This window comes from Uloborus diversus, chromosome 9, assembly GCF_026930045.1.
Source record: "Uloborus diversus isolate 005 chromosome 9, Udiv.v.3.1, whole genome shotgun sequence".
NCBI lineage: Eukaryota > Metazoa > Arthropoda > Arachnida > Araneae > Uloboridae > Uloborus > Uloborus diversus.
Genome location: NC_072739.1, coordinates 88604847 through 88626364, shown reverse-complemented (window position 1 = coordinate 88626364; position 21518 = coordinate 88604847).

The following is a 21518-nucleotide window of genomic DNA, read 5'->3' as shown; positions in this document are numbered from 1 at the left end:
CAAGATGATACGTTTCAGAAAATACAGACTGATTTTGATGGTGATTTTCCAGCTTATTTCTTGCACTTCTTTTAAATATTTTTGCCGAAAAATACTCTTGTGGTTCAACAGGTTTCTTATTCTCCTAACATTTCACCTTTTGACTTCTTTCCGTTCCCCAAATTTAATAGGATTAGAAAAGAGACCAGGTTTCAGACAGCTGAGGACAAATTCCTACTTCCTTTAATGAAATAGCCGTGGATAAAATATGTTTCTTCTTCATTTATAGATTCATTTTCAGTCTATTTCAAAATTTCGTATATGAAACCTTTTCATAGTAAGGTAACTCCATTGAAACTGAATTACATTCATAGAGAAGAAAATGCCCCTTCAGCTTTAAAACAGAGCATTAAATAAAATGTTGAAATGTAGTCGTACATTTCATTTAATGACAGAAATTTGGTAAACATAATAGTTACTTTTATATATATATATATTTTCCTTCATTATAAAATTTAAAAGATCTTCCAGACTAGCATTAATTACTATGACTTCTTTATACCTGAACGTCTATGCAAATAAACAACAATCCCTTAAGGAAAATAATCTTTTGAAAACAAAAGAATATCAACAAACAGTCTTCTACGAATTTTTAGTTATATGGTACAGTAAAAATGGGAAAAAAATATTTTTAAGCGTAAAGGATTAACACTAAGTCTGTGACAGACTAACAAGTATCAATATGCAATGCATCCACCACAATTATAATACGTTTTATTTAACTGTAAGCCACAATCGCGAGGTAAAACAGCTATAACTTGCAGATTATTTGGAAGATATTTAAAATTTAGTTGACTTAAAAATCTAACAATTTTAAACACGTATAGTACAATATGGCTATAATAAGCGTTTATGTATATCCTTTTGCTTGTAGAAAAAGAGGAGAAAAACTTTTTTAGGTTAATGTGTGTAGTGCTTTAATGGTTAAGCAAAAAGATTTCATCATCGCTAGTTAAACAAATGGAAGCATTTAATTCTTCGTTCACCAAAATAAAAGTTATCAGAGTCAAACTATACCATATCATTCCTCTTCATAAATATAATAGCGAATTCATTGATCGAGTAACGCTGCTGAAGTCACCAACAAAGAAACTCGCTCCCACATAAAAATATAAAGTATCTGCGCACGCAACTCAAAAGTATCTGCAAGCTAATAATTGTCCGTCAGTAAAAAAAAAAAGAAAACATTTTAAATCATAGGAAATAAATACATTTTATAAAAGTTGATTGACTAAAACAACGTTATAAAGCACAAAATTGCAGGTATATGCTTTGAAGTTACAAGGAACTAATTTCCATGTCAATTATGTAAGTCTATGGATGCAGAGACCTAAACTAAATTTCAAAATTTTAAAACTAAGCTTCTTTTAGCAGATATCTTTGATATCTTTGCATTCGTAAGCTCACGAATTTTTGGGAATTATATCTCCACTGCAGATCATACATTGGTGGGACCTTTCTCTTCTTAATCTGCCAAGTCAAAAAATCAGTAGGATACCCAAATTTCCGAGAACAAAGGAAAAACGAGCAATTCGCTGCTTCTTGGAAATGCTTCTTTGAGAGTGGGGTCAAAAACAAGTGCAATAAATCTAGTAGCAAGAGTGTTATTTATGAAGATGAGAGATACCACTAGGAGCAAGTCCCCCATCTGCTTTTGATCCCTTAATAGCCCAATGCACACAAGGATTCCAAAACTATAACGTATTTTCAGGCCTTAGTGCGGCGGCGCTTACGAGGAAAAAAAATTCATTAATTGCCGATGTGGCGGATACAGCAGGTGCGGCGCATACGAATTTTTTTACAGTTTACAAGATTTTACCGAAAAAAACTATTTTGAAACGGAGGAAAATAAAATTTTAGGAATTTTCTTCGAAATGATCGGACTTGTGTTCAAAATGTGTTTTGAATAAAAAATAATAAGATTTTCCTTTTGAATTTCTGGTAGCATTATTAAACAAGTTTTTATTAGCAAGCGATTAATTATGCAAAAAATTGATGAATTCACAATCGGCGTGTCCTGCCTTTTTCGCACAGTTTAGCTTCTACTATAATTTCTTAGTTCTTCTACTATAATTTCTTTTAAGTCTTTAATTAAAAGGAAGATAATGTTAAATTATGCCAGAATGTGTTTTATTGCTTTAGGTTTTAGTTAAAAAGATTGAGCTAAAATCGGAAAAATGTCCAAATTTTCGAGTAGAGATCGGGAAAATTCGCGGAATTTTTATTTCGCGGTAAAATCCGAATCTCTTGCTTTATGCATCGTTGATTGGACTAAAGTGCTGAAATTTAAGCGAGTTTATCCTGTAATTACTTCAAAGCAAGTTCATAACTTTTTTAAACATCCATTAAGGCGATCGTTTAAAGAATTTTGCATGCGCAATGTCAAAATTTTTGGCAGGGATCTGAACCCCGTGATTATCGGATTTAGGGTAATTAACTATCAGTAAGTTGTTAAGATTTTTTTTTTTGAAATATTTAATCTGTTTAAATTGCGTTCCAGATATTTTCAAAAAAAAAAAAACACTAACAGAAACACCATTTCTTTCACATTGTTTGTTGAACCTAAAGCACGGCTCTTACGCCGGGTGCGGTGCGAACTTCCACGTCAAGTGAGAACTTACTGGCCCCATATGATACGCTTTAAAGCCATAGTAGGTGCTTTTATGATTTGATATCAACGCTATAAAAAAGGGGAGGAGGACGATTAACATTTTAGTAATTTTTTAACAGAAGAAACACAATGGAAAAATGGACAGGTGGGAAACTAGAACATTACTCGCGATTATGGCGAGATGCGCGTGCCCGCAACGAATGTGTCCGCACAGCAGCAAATATATTCACCTTACGCGCTTGCATATCTACTATTTATTAACATTTTTTATAAGTTAATTAAACAATATCAGTTTAAAACAAATTAGAAGTGCAGAGTAAGAACTTGAACTATTATCGCGACATGCGCGTGCCGGCAGCAAATGTATCCACTTTACGCGTTTGCGCATATATCCTTTTATAGCTTTTACAAATTAATTAAATAATATCAGTTTAAAACAAATTAGAGGTGAAGAGTATGAATTTGAACAATTATCGCGCGATACGCGTGCCCGCAACGAATACATCCACCGAATGTGCGGGTGTATATAATATCTGGTAATAATTTTTACAATCTGAATAAATAATACAAATATCAATTTAAAACGAATTAGAAGTAAAGAGTATGAACTTTTACGATTATCCGGACGACTTGCAACTCCGCGGCAATGTATCCGCACTTCAGCGGATGTATCTGCGCACGGCGCACAGTGGGGCCAAACCCAGAAAAGCTGGCCAAAACCTCAAATAAACTTCGATTTGTGCCAAAATTGGTATATAGAGGTTTTGGAGGTCGCTGATTATAAATATGAAGTTAAAATTACTGTAAACAAAATGGCGGATCCAATATGGTGAACGCATATGTGAAAAATATGCAAGGATTTTATAAAAATTAAATTATGGTGGTTTTTGAAGTCTTCGATTATAATATTCAATATATGATGCAAAATGAAAATATATTATTTATTATATAAAAAGTATTTTGAAATTAAGGAATAAAAATATTTAAAGAAAAAAGTAATGAAAAAAAGAGAAAGAAGAATGAGAACAAAGAACCAAATAATACATTATTATACTGGGAAATAAAATACATTTTATCAATCAATTAGTCAAAATCAATTTCAGATTCGGAATTTAAGTTAAAATCAGAATCTGTTTCCGAATTAGTGAATGTAAAGCTACTTTCTGTTCGCGTTCTTGTTGTAATGGTTACTTGCAGGAGAAAGTAATAATTCTATATATAACTTCCTGGGATAAGCTCCTTAGTTTTTTTTTTTTTTTTTTTTTGTGGAAATTTTCTAATATTGGAAATATATGAAACAGAAGATATCATGATCCGATTGAAAATATCTTTCATAGTTTTAGCTCTCGAACATTTTCGCGAAAAAATCTTCGCAATATCTTTTAATATCTTTGTTTCTTCTTTCTTGCGCATCTTCTGATAATTGACTAATTGGTAGTAATGCATGCGCTATTATTTGTGGACCGTGAATTAATAATTTGTGCACCAAATTAGGCATGTTTTACCACGGATATAATTCGACAAATTTCCTTGCAGTTTCTACTGTATATGATTGAACCTTTTCACAATCTATCTCATGGCAACTTGAAATAACCAGTAGAATCACTTAAAAGCTCTTAATTAGCATAGCTCTTAATAGCATGTTAGGCAGCTAATGGCAGTTAAATTTTACGCATTTCGTAAGATAAGGGAGTGAACTAAAGCCCTAAACGAATCTTAGCGTTATATGGCGTTATATATAACTTTTCATCTAGTTGAAAATCGAAATCTCTACCGTTATTTCGCTTTTGTCATTTCACAGAATTTGAATTTTTTTGTAGCAAAATATAAATGAAATTTTCATCATGGTCTATGTAAAAACATTTTCTACATACCTGCAGAAATCGTTTCCATGTAGTAGATTAAAAATTCGACTCTTCACTTTATAATTATAGACTTCATACTATAGCCTTATTTTCGTTACGTTCTAGCGACACGCGTGCGCTCTGCACGAAAGTTAACCCTTTCAGACGTGGCTTCCGGTATTCCGGACATGAACTTTAAACAGCTGCTAATCATTTATTAATTGAATAAATTACTCGATTTTTTTCGAAGTTGACTCTTTACAGTCTGCTTATTATTATCTGTACAAGAATTTTTCAATTTGGGATTGACAACGTAAAGAAATAGGGGTTAAGAGAATGGGATTTACTCATTTTTCCAACCACGGATTCTCGTCGCAAAAGCGAGTGTTTTTTTACAACTTTAAAAAATATATATAATCTTATATTAATCATTTCAAATGCTTATATTATGTTTTATTATTGTTTAGAGAATATTTTACAAACATGTTTGTTTGATGTCTCATCGTTTTATTACCTGAAATACGTATTTCAACAACATATGTCCGGATTATTGGACGTGTCATAACTCTTTTAATTCCTCACCTATTAACTTGAAATTTTGTCTATAAGATGCTCTTTACCATAGTACACTGTCTACCAAATAAAAACACTTTTTGATAAGTATTTCAAAATTCCGTCTGAAAGGTTTAACTCTCAGCTGAAGGGCGCAAGCGTAGGTTTGAGGATAGACCCTTCTCCTTTTGAAATAAAACGCAGCAGTTAACTTTCTGTCTATATTATCTAGCTCTGCTCGCGCCTCGGCATGATATTTTGATAATAGTGTTTGGAAACGTTTGAGATGCAGGGAAATGCTTCATTTTGGCAAGGTTAAACTGCATCCGGAAACTTAACTGTTCTACTGGTAAGACTGTCATTTCAGGGGAATGAAGAAACTAAAAAGAGGTCCACAATAAACGCTATCTACTGGGGTTTAGAATTAATCCACTTGGGTTAAAATTTCGACCATCAAATTATCACCAAGCAGGCAAATGCTTCGTTCAAATGTAGAATCAATTTTTACTCATCATACCTCGACGAGCGATTTTCTAGTTTTAATAGAAATATACATTAGCTTCTACTAGTACTTTTGCTGGTAAACTTTGCAATCCAGTAATATTAACGCAATATGAGTATACAAAAGTTAACGACCGTTAAAAAAATATGAAAAGAACCGCGGACAATCCAAATTACGGACAATCCGGCAGTCGATAATCTGGAGTTTTCTGTATTTAGTTCATAAAACCTATTCTTTGCAGCAAATGCGAGTGATTTAGCAGCTGCAGGACACTTGAACTTTTTATGTTAAGCATTATTTTGTTTTGTTGCGTGAAGCATTGTTTTCCTAACTGAAGGGGGGAAATGGAGGGAGGGGGGGAATTTTTTATAAAAAAATTTCCAGTTTCAAAATTATTATATCTAAAATAGTTTTTAGCGAATTAAAACTTCAACCAAGTACTTCGCTCTCGAATTGGCCATTATGTTCCTAAATTGTTAGTTTGTTTCAATCATATTGTCAACTGCACTTATTAATAAAATCTTTTACAAACAAAACATTTATGCTTTTGGTTATATGTATGAGACCTACAATTATACTCTACCTAGTATACAAGTTTTTAAAAGAAACGCTCAGAGAAATAACTTTAATGGAAACTACTGCGATATTTTCATAACAAACAAATATATTACTTAACTCTCATAAATGTCTCTGTTGCGTCTAAAAAGCCCCAGACATTCTTACAAACGGAACATTTTCGGAAAATTAGAGGCATGGACTAGGAAAAAACCTTGTTTACTTGTTTTTACTAGCTATTTAGTTATTTGATAAGATTGGATGAAAACCAGCTTCATAAAATACAAAAGTGCAGATAAGTTAAGAGCACAAACAAAACGGTAACAATTTTTAACAATTTCAAGTCTTATAAATTCTTTTGCGCACATTCAAAATATATTTTATTTCTATCAGAAAAAAAAATCCGAGCCAAGGAAAGTTAAAAAAAAATGACCAGAATGAAAATATTTGACTTTGATTGGCGTTGTTTCCGAAATTTTAAAACTAATTTTTTTCCAAAAGAACATGCTTAAAAACATAAGATTTGACAATTTTTTGAAATAATTTGCCAAATGTTAATATTTTTTAACTATATTTTAATCATTGCACAGATTGAAATTCATTTTTCACGCTTCTTCGCAGAACATCACGGAATGAAATGCTTTTCGCTGATGCCATTAGCGTCAGCGAAAAGCATTTCATGCAAACTATCATAACCTGGCAACGCAGTTGACAGCAAAACGTTAACATTTAGATTTCCAATGGAGTAGCGTGCCAAAGTACATCATTTGTACCGTCATAAAGACCACACCTCATTTCCAAAATCAGACAATTATAAAAAAATAACAATTACTGTTGTGAAAATAAAAGTTTTCTCTGGCTCTTTTTTTTTTTTTTTTGCTTATTCCGACAATTTTAGTAGCTAAAAGTAGTACTTGTGACTGAAGAAAACAACCCCGTTTCCCAGTAGTTAAGCCTTATTACATTGAAAGAGTTTGACTATGAATGTTCAAAATGTCTCTGTTGGAAACCTTGAGAGTACAGTGAAATCTGTGTAAGTTGACCACTTGCGGTGCAGTACTTTGGTGGTCAACTTAGACAGGTGATCAACTTATAGAGGGTAGTAACGAAAACAGTTTTTTTTTTTTTTTTTGTCATTTCTTGCCCCATGCATTCATTTTTTAACTAAAAGGAATACTTTAAACTCAATTTCATTGTTTAACATTACTTTAAAACAATAAGTAAAAAGATATAAAATATTTTTATAGATAATTTACCAGAATGACGCGTAAATTATCATACAAATTTATAATGTCTGTAAATCGATCGAAGGGAAAAAAAATGTCTCATTGCTTATGAAAAACTACTTACTTTACATTAACAATTCCTAAAAATTCATAATAAGTCAAAAGTGACTTAAAATTGTTTGATTTTTTTCTTGTACATTTGTAACAATGGTAATCTACTTTTCAACAAAATAACTCCTTAATGAAGTTTGGAGCATCTTCTAGGATTTAACAAAAGCCCAATGTTTTTAGATAGAAACATAAATATTCATTGGTGTTTTAAAAAATATCTGGTTGCTTCTTTGATGCATAACTGATTAAACTTTTAGTAAAACCTAATGCTTTTGCCAAGTGGTCAACTTACAAAGGGTTTTTTACAATACTCCAAACCAAAGCTGGTGTGTATTAGTGGTCAAGATAGACAGGTGGTCAATATAGAGAGGTGGTCAACTTACAGAGGTTTTCCTTCATTATATAAGATAGGATTAATTCCGTTCCTGACAAAAGCGGTCAATTTAGAACAGGTGGTCAACTTACAAAGGTGGTCAACTTTACAGGTTTTACTGTATGAATTCACTAAAACATAACTCATATGAAATACCGACAGCCCAGTTAAGACACCTCTACACCCGTCACTGCAGTGACACACTCACAGTGGGAATACCTCGGAAACATACCAGACAGCTCTGCTATCATATCCAGAGACTGCAGCTTCGTTCTTTCCATGGACGTTAATCTAGAATAGTCAATAATCAAGCTGAAGGCAGATGTCCTCTCCTTAAAGCTGAGAATTCCAACAAACTGATAGCTGAACTTAACGTCCGGGCCGTGGTAGCCCGATCGGTAGAGTGTCGGATTCGGGGCCTGAGGGTCCTGAGTTCGAACCTCGATGGTCGAAGATCCACCGTCGTCATTAAAGGGGACAGGGCGACGTTAAATATGGTCTCAATGTCCTCCAAGTGAAACGATACCTCTGGGAGTGCTAGCACCAGGTAGCTATTAGCTCCTAGTCTAGTTCTAAATTCTCATTAACTGTACGATCCGGTGATGGTGCTGCCATCTATCGGTATAAAAAATAATATAGGCAAGGCACTTAGTATGCAGTCCTCGACATATATACAGTTGTAGTCAGTTGTGACTCAGAATCGGAACTTAACATCACCTGGCTGTTGGTGCTTTGCATGACTTAACCCTGACTTAAGGGCGGTAAAATATTACTTGTTATTAACGAATAAATATCTTTGTGCTTGAAAATTAAATGAATGTATTACCAACGTTGTAATACACAAAAATTGCAAATTACTGCGTACACGTGTTTTGGGGTTACAAGGAACCCCTTTTTCAATGCAATTAAATCTGACCTTTAGGATGAAAAGCTCACTTTTTTGGATGACTTTTCACCCAAAAGCTTATTCTTTGCACTGAAAAAGGGGTTCCTTGTAACCCCGAAACATGTGTCTGCAGTAATTTGCAATTTTGTGCATTATAAATGTTGGTCCTTCATTCATTTAATATTACTTGTTTACCTTCATTTTTGAGTTCAACTGCATCATTGCGCGAGGGCACTCGCCGGCGCGTTGAATTACCTATAGCTACCAGTTTGTAGGTAATCTCATTTTTAATGAGAGAACATCTACTTCCAGCTTGGTTATTGACTATTCCAAACTCATGAGTCCACAACTAGGGCTTAATTTCTATCTGTAAATGTTACAATCGGGCTGTCGGTGTTTTACATGTGGCTCTGTGTTAGGCCCTGGCTCAAGGAAGGTAACTTACTGCTCATAATTCCTGTTTTGTCATTAAATTGTTCATATTACTTAGTTAAAAATTGGAAACGTATGCCCATAGAAATTCGACATAAGTTAAAATTCAGATTATAAAACAACTTTTTCAAGTAAAAATACTATTTCTGAAATTTTAACCACTCAGAAAAGGCCTTGGAATATTTATTACCAAGCCTTGAATTCTTTTTGTAGTATGATAATCTGAAAGTTATCCGATTCTGTTTCATCTTTCCGTATTTATCATATGGCACTACCCAAAATTACAAAGCATCGTTTAAAAATGCATGAATACTTTTATCATTATGAAGACGTTTCTTTCACTTTTTTTAGGAGTGAGTAGTAAAGAAGTGGAATATTTATTGGATTTATAATTAAGTTTCTTAAAAAATGGCTCTTTAGCTTTTCTTTTTTTTTATCAGAAGTTCATTTGCTAATTGTAAAGATTCTAAAATAATAATAATAATTACTAAATAAATAAAAAATAATAATAAATAAATTTGAATTCTGAAATTTTGAATTCAAATTATGTTTTCGCAATCACGAGCTGCGACAGGACCCTACTCATTGGAGTAATTGTTTCTAGAAGCGGCACCTGCCCCCCCCCCCAAACCTGCCCCTCCTCTCGGGCGGTTACGTGTGTATGTAAAATCGCGCGCGCGTATGTGTATGTATGCGTGTGAATGTGTATGTGTATGAACGTGCGTGTGCGTGTGTATGTACGTTGGCATGAGTGTAGTGTATGTGTGTAATGCGCACGCGTGTGTGTGACTGTGTATGTGTGTGTATGTGTATGAGCGTGCGTGTGTTGAGAACATGGCCGCCAACAACCAGGACCGGAGGATCCGCGCCTGCAGAGAACGGTGGGGTTGAAAAAGGAACCGGAACATAATGGGGTCGCTTCCAAAATTTTAAAAGTATTTTTTTCTGAAAGAGCGTGCTTAAAAACATAGAATCTGACCATTTTTGAAATAATTTCTTTAAGTTTAATATTTTTTAAAAATTACTTAAATCGGTGCTCTTTCATCGTTTAACGCTTCTGCCGATGACATCACAAATGATGAAATGCCATTCAGTGTTGCTATTCACGGTCCAAAATATTTAATTCGCATATTTACTCACGTGTATTGGCAACGATATGGTTGATAGCAAGCGTAGAGCGCAATTTTAATTCGCTGATTGGTTATCATAAAATGGAAACGTAACAGAAAGATGCGGCAAAGTGCATCATTTGTGACGTCATAAAGACCACGCCTTGTTTGAAAAATCGGACATTTAAAAAAAATAATTAAAAAATAACTGTTTTGAAAATAAAAGTATTTTCTGGGTCCATGTTATTTATTTATTTATTTATTTATTTTTGAGCAATCACGATTGCTTATTGTTCTCATTTGACTGTTTTTGAGGTCCCTTGATTTTTCCCACCGCCACCCTCCGCACCATCACCGTCGACGGGCTCCTCACGATGCTGCTCCTATAGCGAAAGCCGTCTCCAGGTTGCATCCATGTCCTACACACACGCGCATTCCATACACAACTACACACACGCACGCACACACAAACAAACACACATACATACAGACTCCTACACATACACACACAAAAACATACACACACTACCCATACATTCATGCTCGCACACAGACACAAACACATATGCCTACACACACATACACACATACACATACCCCCCATACACACATTCATACACACAACTACCCACACACTTATGCCAGCACACAGACACAAACACACATACACATAATCCGTACACACAAACACACACACCTACATACACACACTCGTGATTGCGAAAAAAATTAATTTGAATTCAAGATGTCAAAATTCAAATTAATTATTATTATTTTTATTTTTTTTGCTCATTTTATCCATTTCAATGAATAAAAGTAGTACTTTTGACTGAAAGAAACCACTGCATTAGCAGTGATTGCACAAAAAGGAAAGAAAGGTTGAAGAGCAAAATGTTGCATTTAAATGTGTTGGTCCGCAAGAAAATGAAATTTGCTCAAGAGGTCTGACTTATAGCCTCATCTTTTAGTTTGGATAAAATTAAATTTTCTTTTCTTTTTCCCAGCACTTAAAACTCCTGCCATACGCGCTGTTGCACGTACGTAGTCGCAGAAACAGTTCCTGCAATTATCAAATATTTCAGTTTGACAAGATTAGCAGGCCAATCGGGTATAAACAGAGTATCCTTACTAGATGTCTTTATTCCCCAAAAGAAAGCATTCACATGGTGTTAGGTCTGGGAACCTGGGGAACAAATCATAACGTGCTAATTCACATCTCAATTAGTTGCCATATGTTAAACTAATTACATAATGAATAGTAAGTGGAACACATACGATACCATGCAGAGACATCTAGCAGTTACTAATTGAAACTTTACAACTCGCTCTCTCCCCATTCGTGCGTCACCAGAAGACCTATTTTTCAAATCGGCAGCCTTAGTTAGTAGCCTATTCACCCCCATGTCATTACCTTTCCCTTATTAAATACCGTATGTTTTTTAATTATGGCTTCAGTTTTTGCTGCCGAGTTTGTTGTAATGCTAATTTTGAAAGATTTGAAGGTAAATAAAGATAAACAGACCTAGTTTTTTTTACTCACAAATGTTCGATGTGTGCGCCTTTCGTAACGCGATACACATCTAAAATACATTTTGGAGTGTTTCACTGTCATTTTTTCGTAATGCTACATATATGCGATCTTTTAGTTCTCTATTGTGGGCAATGGTTTTGCATAAACACTGTCTTTGACGAAATTCCATAAAAAAAAATCACATGTGGTTAGGTTTCGGGATCTGGCTGGGAAACGCATAAAGTGTAAATCATCATTACCTATTACGGCAAATCCACCATTGCGGAACCTCAGTGGCGCAGCGAAGTGCCCCCCCCCCTCCCCCCAAAAAAAAGGTCTTGGTTTGAACATTGTTGCCAATCCTCATACAGTAGTTAATACACGTGTAAGGACTGTTGTAACCTTTCTGGCAGCGCTAGTGCGGAACGTGCACGTTTAAGTAGTTACGTACGTTCAAAAACTTGGTCAGTTTATCTTTTTTTTATGTAACATTTAAAATAGCAAGTGCAATAGTTTGTGAAACGTACATTTTTAAAACCGGAATATTCTTTTAGGCTAACCCTGTACTTAAAAATTGATTACTACTGTCTCAGAAATATTCCATCCAATACATTTCCAAATTAACGTCCAATTTCAAAGTTTAAAACTGTCCAATTTTGCACGCAAATATTTTTGAAATTCATGCTCATCTTTTAGAAAAAAAAAAGTATTGATTAGGAAAATCCTCTTGAAGAGGATTTTGACGCTCATTATATCTTGTAACATAGGCTTCATTAAAGCGCCTAGATTCACAGAGCAATTATGATTTAAAATTACAAACTTCGAGTCGGGCACTTGACAGCTCCATCCAGTGTTGGGCATTAATCAACTAAATCCTCAATCGACTAAAGTAATCTGACTCTCATTTAGTTCCGACTAATATTTTAAAAATTTAATTCAATTGCAGACGAAGATTAACGTTAGTTTAAACTAACGCGTTAGTTGATTAAAAAAACTAATTTAGTTCAGATTGATTTAGTTCAGATTAAATTAATCAAATTGAATTTAGTCAGATTAAAAGTAATCAGATTAAAAGTAATCAAATTAATTTGATTAAATTTTTAATTCAGATTAAATTCGTAAAATATAAATGTCACATGAACAGAGACACATTTGTATTTCTACGTGTATGTACATATTTACGCAAGCATACACGAGTTAATACGTGTATATACGACTATGTGCGTAAATATATGTTTATAAACGTGTTATCCCGCGTATGTTCGTGTATGGAGGTATATTTGAATTTTTAAGTGAATATACATATTTATGTGTGCATACACGAGTAAATATGTGTATATACGAGTATGTACGTGTACACAAGAGAATATGCATATGGATATGTGTTACCCCGAGTATACTCGTGTACAGAGGTAAATTTGCTTTTAATTGTGAAAACACATACTTATGCGTACACACAAGCGAAAATACGTGCATATACGTGTACACATGAGAATATGCGTATAGATACGTTTTATCCCGAGTCTAATCGTGTAAAGAGGAACATTTGTATTTCGACGTGCATATTCATATTGAAGCGTGCATATTCGAGAAAGTACGTGTATATACAAGTATGTTCGTGTACACACGAGAATATGCGTATAGATATTTGTTACCCCGAGTATACTCGTGTAAAGAGGTACATTTGTATTTGTACTTGTATATACATATTTCTGCGTGCATAAAGGAGAAGGAACGTGTATATACAAGTATGTTCATGTAACACGAGAATATATGTAAACATACGTGTTACCTCGAGTATACTCGTGTACAGAGGTAAATTTCTATTTAAACGTGTATAAATATATAGATGCATGCATATAAGAGAAAATACGTGTATATACGAGTAAGTACATGTAAACAAGACAAATAAGTGTTTAATCCGAGTATACTCGTGTACGAAGGCACATTTGTATTTCTATGTGTGTATGCATATTTATGGGTTTATAAACGAGTAAATACATATATACGATTATGTACGAGTACACACGATAGTATGCGTATAGATAAGTATTACCCCGAGTATACTCGCGTACAGAGGTAAATTTGCTTTTAATTGTGAAAACACATACTTATGCGTGCACGCAAGCGAAAATACGTGTATGTACGTGTACACATGAGAATATGCGTATAGATATTTGTTACCCCGAGTATAATCGTGTAAAGAGGTACATTTGTATTTGTACGTGTATATACATATTTGTGCGTGCATATAGGAGAAGGTACGTGTATATACAAGTACGTTCATGTACACACGAGAATATATGTAAACATACGTGTTACCCCGAGTATACTCGTGTACAGAGGTAAATTTCTATTTAAACGTGTATATACATATAGATGCATGCATATACGAGAAAATACGTGTATATACGAGTATGTACGTGTACACATGAAAATATGCGTATAGATACGTGTTACCCCGAGTATACTCGTGTAAAGAGGTACATTTGTATTTCTACGTGTTCATGCATATTTAAGCGTGCATATACGAGAAATTACGTGTATATACAAGTATGTTCGTGTAAACACGAGAATATGCGTATAGATATTTGTTACCCCGAGTATACTCGTGTAAAGAGGTACATTTGTATTTGTACGTGTATATACATATTTGTGCGTGCATATAGGAGAAGGTACGTGTATATACAAGTACGTTCATGTACACACGAGAATATATGTAAACATACGTGTTACCCCGAGTATACTCGTGTACAGAGGTAAATTTCTATTTAAACGTGTATATATATATAGATGCATGCATATACGAGAAAATACGTGTATATACGAGTATGTACGTGTACACATGAAAATATGCGTATAGATACGTGTTACCCCGAGTATACTCGTGTAAAGAGGTACATTTGTATTTCTACGTGTTCATGCATATTTAAGCTTGCATATACGAGAAAGCACGTGTACATACAAGTATGTTCGTGTACACACGAGAATATGCGTATAGATATGTGTTACCCCCGTGTATACTCGTGTAAAAAGCTACTATTGTATTTGTACGTGTATATAGATATTTATGCGTGCATAAACAAGAAGGTACGTGTATATAAAAGTATGTTCATGTACACACGAGAATGTATGTAAACATGCGTGTTACCCCGAGTATACTCGTGCACAGAGGTAAATTTCTATTTAAACGTGTATATACACATTGATGCATGCATATACGAGAAAATACGTGTATATACGAGTAAGTACGTGTACACATGACAATAGCTATATAGATACTTGTTTAACCCGAGTATACTCGTGTACGATGGAACATTTGTATTTCTACGTTTATATGCATATTTATGCGTTTATAAACGAGTAAATATGTGTATATACGAGTATGTACGTGTACACATGAGAATATGCGTATAGATACGTGTTACCCCGAGTATACTCGTGTAAACAGGTACATTTCTATTTCGACGTGTATATACATATTCAAGCATGCATATACGAGAAAGCACGTGTACATACAAGTCATGTTCGTGTACACACGAGAATATGCGTATAGATATGTGTTACCCCGAGTATACTCGTGTAAAAAGCTACATTTGTATTTGTACTTGTATATAGATATTTATTCGTGCATAAACGAGAAGGTACGTGTATATACAAGTATGTTCATGTACACACGAGAATATATGTAAACATGCGTGTTACCCCGAGTATACTCGTGCACAGAGGTAAATTTCTATTTAAACGTGTATATACACATTGATGCATGCATATACGAGAAAATACGTGTATATACGAGTAAGTACGTGTACACATGACAATAGCTATATAGATACTTGTTTAACCCGAGTATACTCGTGTACGATGGAACATTTGTATTTCTACGTTTATATGCATATTTATGCGTTTATAAACGAGTAAATATGTGTATATACGAGTATGTACGTGTACACATGAGAATATGCGTATAGATACGTGTTACCCCGAGTATACTCGTGTAAACAGGTACATTTCTATTTCGACGTGTATATACATATTCAAGCATGCATATACGAGAAAGCACGTGTACATACAAGTATGTTCGTGTACACACGAGAATATGAGTATAGATATGTGTTACCCCCGAGTATACTCGTGTAAAAAGCTACATTTGTATTTGTACGTGTATATAGATATTTATGCGTGCATAAACGAGAAGGTACGTGTATATACAAGTATGTTCATGTACACACGAGAATATATGTAAACATACGTGTTACCCCCCGAGTATATTCGTGCACAGAAGTAAATTTCTATTTAAACGTGTATATACACATTGATGCATGCATATACGAGAAAATACGTGTATATACGAGTAAGTACGTGTACACACGACAATAGGTATGTAGATACTTGTTTAACCCGAGTATACTCGTGTACGATGGCACATTTGTATTTCTACGTGTATATGCATATATATGCGTTTATAAACGACTAAATACGTGTATATACGAGTATGTACGTGTACACATTAAAATATGCGTATAGATACGTGTTACCCCGAGTATACTCGTGTAAAGAGGTACATTTGTATTTCTACGTGTTCATGCATATTTAAGCTTGCATATACGAGAAAGTATTTGTATATACAAGTATGTTCGTGTACACACGAGAATATGCATATAGATGCGTGTTAACCCGAGTATACTCGTGCAGAGAGGAGAATTTGTATTTAAGATTGTACATACAATTTTATGCGAGCATATTCGAGAAAAGACAAGTATGTACGAGTATGTTCGTGTACACAAGAGAATATGCGAACAGATACGTGTAACCCGAGTATACTCGTGTACAGAGGTACATTTGTATTTGTACGTTAAAAAACATATTAATGCTTGCATACACATGTATATACGAGTAAAAACATGTATTAACGAGTAGTTTTGTGCATATCTGTATATATACGCGTTATCCCGAATATCGTGTATACTGGAAATTTTGTATTTCTACGTGTATATACCTATAAGTACGTGTAAACACAAGTAAATACGTGTATATACGAGTAGATAAGTGTAAACCCAATTTTTTTTTTTTTGCACTTCTACCTGTTATCCCGAGTATATTCGTGGACGGAGGTATGTGTAATTTCTAAGTGTATGTACAAATTTATTTGTGCATACACGAGTAAATACGTGATTACACGGGTATGTACGTGTGCACAAAAAATATGCGTATGGATACGTGTTAATCAGAGTATACTCGTGCACAGAGGTATATATATATATATATATATATATATATATATATATATTTATTTATATTATATTATATATATATATATATTTATGCATGCATATACGAGAAAATACGTGTATATTCGAGTAAGTTCGCGTACACACGAGAATAGACGTATATATATCGTATTTATATATGTATATATATATATATATATATATATATATATATATATATATATATATATATACATATATATATATATATATATATATATGCATATTTATGCGCTTATACATAGGTAAATGCATGTATATACGATTATGTATGTGTACACACGAGAGAATATGCGTAAAGATACTTGTTACGCCGAGTATACTTGTGCACAGAGAAATTTGCTTTTAAACGTGTATATACATATTTATGTGTGCATATAAGAGAATACGAGTATACGTGTTCACACGAGAATATGCGTGTGGATAAATGTTACACCGAGTATACTCGTGTGTAGAGGTACATTTGCATTTAAGATTTTACATACATTTTTATGCGTGCATACATTAGAAAATACAAGTACATACGGTGTAGATTTTTTTCAATCTCTCTAGATTTAGTATAAAGTTTAATCTGACGAAGTTTAATCTGCTTACTTTAGTTGACTAAATCAATCTGATTAAATTAGTTTGACTAAATCAATCTGATTAAATTAGTTTGACTAAATCAATCTGATTAAATTAGTCTGAACTAAATCAATCTGAACTAAATTAGTTTTTTTTCCCTACAAACTAACCAAGTTAGTTTAAACTAACGTTAATCGTCGTCTGCAATTGAAAAAAATCAGATTAAATATAATCTGAACTAAATGTGAGTCAGATTACTTTAGTCGATTGAGGATTTAGTTGATTAATGCACAACAATGGTTTAAACGCATATTCTCGTGCGTACACGTACATACTCGTATATACTTGTCTTTTCTCTTACATGCACGCATAAAAGTGTATGTACAATCATAAATACAAATTTTCCTCTGTGCACGAGTATACTCGGGTTAACATGCATCTATACGCATATTCTGGTGTGTACACGAACATACTTGTATATACACGTACTTTCTCGTATATGCACGCTTAAATACGTATATACACGTAGAAATGCAAATGTAGCTCTTTACACGAGTATACTCGGGGTAACACGTATCTTTACGCATACTATCGTGTGTACTCGTACATAATCGTATACTTGGGTTAAACACTTATATATATATATATATATATATACATATATACCTCTGTGCATGAGTATACTCTGATTAACACGTATCCATACGCATATTTTTTGTGTACACGTACATACCCGTGTAATCATACACTGTACATACACTTAGAAATTACACATACCTCCGTCCACGAATATACTCGGGATAACAGGTAGAAGTGCAAAAAAAAAAAAAAAAAAAAAAATTGGGTTTACACTTATCTACTCGTATATACACGTATTTACTTGTGTTTGCACGTACTTATAGGTATATACACGTAGAAATACAAAATTTCCAGTATACACGAATATTCGGGATAACGCGTATATATACGGATATGCACAAAACTACTCGTTAATACATGTTTTTACTCGTATATACAAGTGTATGCGAGCATAAATATGTTTTTTAACGTACAAATACAAATGTACCTCTGTACACGAGTATTCTCGGGTTACAAGTATCTGTTCGCATATTCTCTTGTGTACACGAACATACTCGTACATACTTGTCTTTTCTCGAATATGCTCGCATAAAATTGTATGTACAATCCGAAATACAAATTCTCCTCTCTGCACGAGTATACTCGGGTTAACACGCATCTATATGCATATTCTCGTGTGTACACGAACATACTTGTATGTACACGTGCTTTCTCGTATATGCAAGCTTAAATATGCATGAACACGTAGAAATACAAATGTACCTCTTTACACGAGTATACTCGGGGTCACACGTATCTATACGCATATTTTCATGTGTACACGTACATACTCGTATATACACGTATTTAGTCGTTTATAAACGCATATATATGCATATACACATAGAAATACAAATGTGCCATCGTACACGAGTATACTCGGGTTAAACAAGTATCTATATACCTATTGTCGTGTGTACACGTACTTACTCGTATATACACGTATTTTCTCGTATATGCATGCATCAATGTGTGTATACACGTTTAAATAGAAATTTATTTCTGTGCACGAGTATACTCGGGGTAAACACGTATGTTTACATATATTCTCGTGTGTACATGAACATACTTGTATATACACGTACCTTCTCGTTTATGCACGCATAAATATCTATATACACGTACAAATACAAATGTAGCTTTTTACACGAGTATACTCGGTGGTAACACATATCTATACGCATATTCTCGTGTGTACACGAACATACTTGTATGTACACGTGCTTTCTCGTATATGCATGCTTGAATATGTATATACACGTCGAAATAGAAATGTACCTCTTTACACGAGTATACTCGGGGTAACACGTATCTATACGCATATTCTCATGTGTACACGTACATACTCGTATATACACATATTTACTCGTTTATAAACGCATAAATATGCATATAAACGTAGAAATACAAATGTTCCATCGTACACGAGTATACTCGGGTTAAACAAGTATCTATACACCTATTGTCATGTGTACACGTACTTACTCGTATATACACGTATTTTCTCGCATATGCATGCATCAATGTGTGTATACACGTTTAAATAGAAATTTACCTCTGTGCACGAATATACTCGGGGTAACACGTATGTTTACATATATTCTCGTGTGTACATGAACATACTTGTATATACACGTACCTTCTCTTTTATGCACGCATAAATATCTATATACACGTACAAATACAAATGTAGCTTTTCACACGAGTATACTCGGGGTAACACATATCTATACGCATATTCTCGTGTGTACACGAACATACTTGTATGTACACGTGTTTTCTCGTATATGCAAGCTTAAATATGCATGAACACGTAGAAATACAAATGTACCTCTTTACAGGAGTATACTCGGGTTAAACAATTATCTATACACGTTTAAATAGAAATTTTCCTCTGTGCACGAGTATACTCGGGGTAACACGTATGTTTACATATATTCTAGTGTGTACACGAACATACTTGTATGTACACGTGCTTTCTCGTAGATGCATGCTTGAATATGTATATACACGTCGAAATAGAAATGTACCTCTTTACACGAGTATACTCGGGGTAACACGTATCTATACGCATATTCTCATGTGTACACGTACATACTCGTATATACACGTATTTACTCGTTTATAAACGCGTAAATATGCATATAAACGTAGAAATACAAATGTTCCATCGTACACGAGTATACTCGGGTTAAACAAGTATCTATATACCTATTGTCATGTGTACACGTACTTACTCGTATATACACGTATTTTCTCGTATATGCATGCATCAATGTGTATATACACGTTTAAATAGAAATTTACCTCTGTGCACGAGTATACTCGGGGTAACACGTATGTTTACATATATTCTCGTGTGTACATGAACATACTTTTATATACACGTACCTTCTTGTTTGTGCACGCATACATATCTATATACACGTACAAATACAAATGTAGCTTTTTACACGAGTATACTCGGGGTAACACATATCTATACGCATATTCTCGTGTGTACACGAACATACTTGTATGTACACGTACTTTCTCGTATATACATGTTTGAATATGTATATAAACGTCGAAATACAAATGTACCTCTTTACACGAGTATACTCGGGGTAACACGTATCTATGAGCATATTCTCATGTATACACGTATATAAACGTATTTTCGCTTGTGTGCACGCATAAGTATGTGTATACACAATTAAAAGCAAATTTGCCTCTGTACACGAGTATACTCGGGGTTCCACGTATCCATATGCATATTCTCTTGTATACACGTACATACTCGTATATACACGTATTTACTCGTGTATGCACACATAAATATGTATATTTACTTAAAATTTCAAATATACCTCCGTACACGAACATACGCGGGATAACACGTTTATATACGTGTATACCCGCACGTAGTCGTATGTACACGCATTAACTCGTGTATGCTTGCATAAATATATATATACACGTAAAAATACAAATGTGCCTCTGTTCATGTGATATTTATATTTTACGAATGTAATCTGAATTAAAAAAGTAATCAAATCAATTTGATTACTTTTAATCTGATTACTTTTAGTTTGATTAAATTCAATCTGATTAATTTAATCTGAACTAAATCAATCAGAACTAAATTAGTTTTTTTAGTCAACTAACGAGTTAGTTTAAACTAACGTTAATCTTCGTCTGCAATTGAATTAAATTTTTAAAATATTAGTCTGAACTAAATGGGAGTCAGATTACTTTAGTCAACTAATCAATCAATTACAAATTTAGTTGATTTTTTTAGTTGATGCCAACACTGGCTCCATCCAATTACTATTCC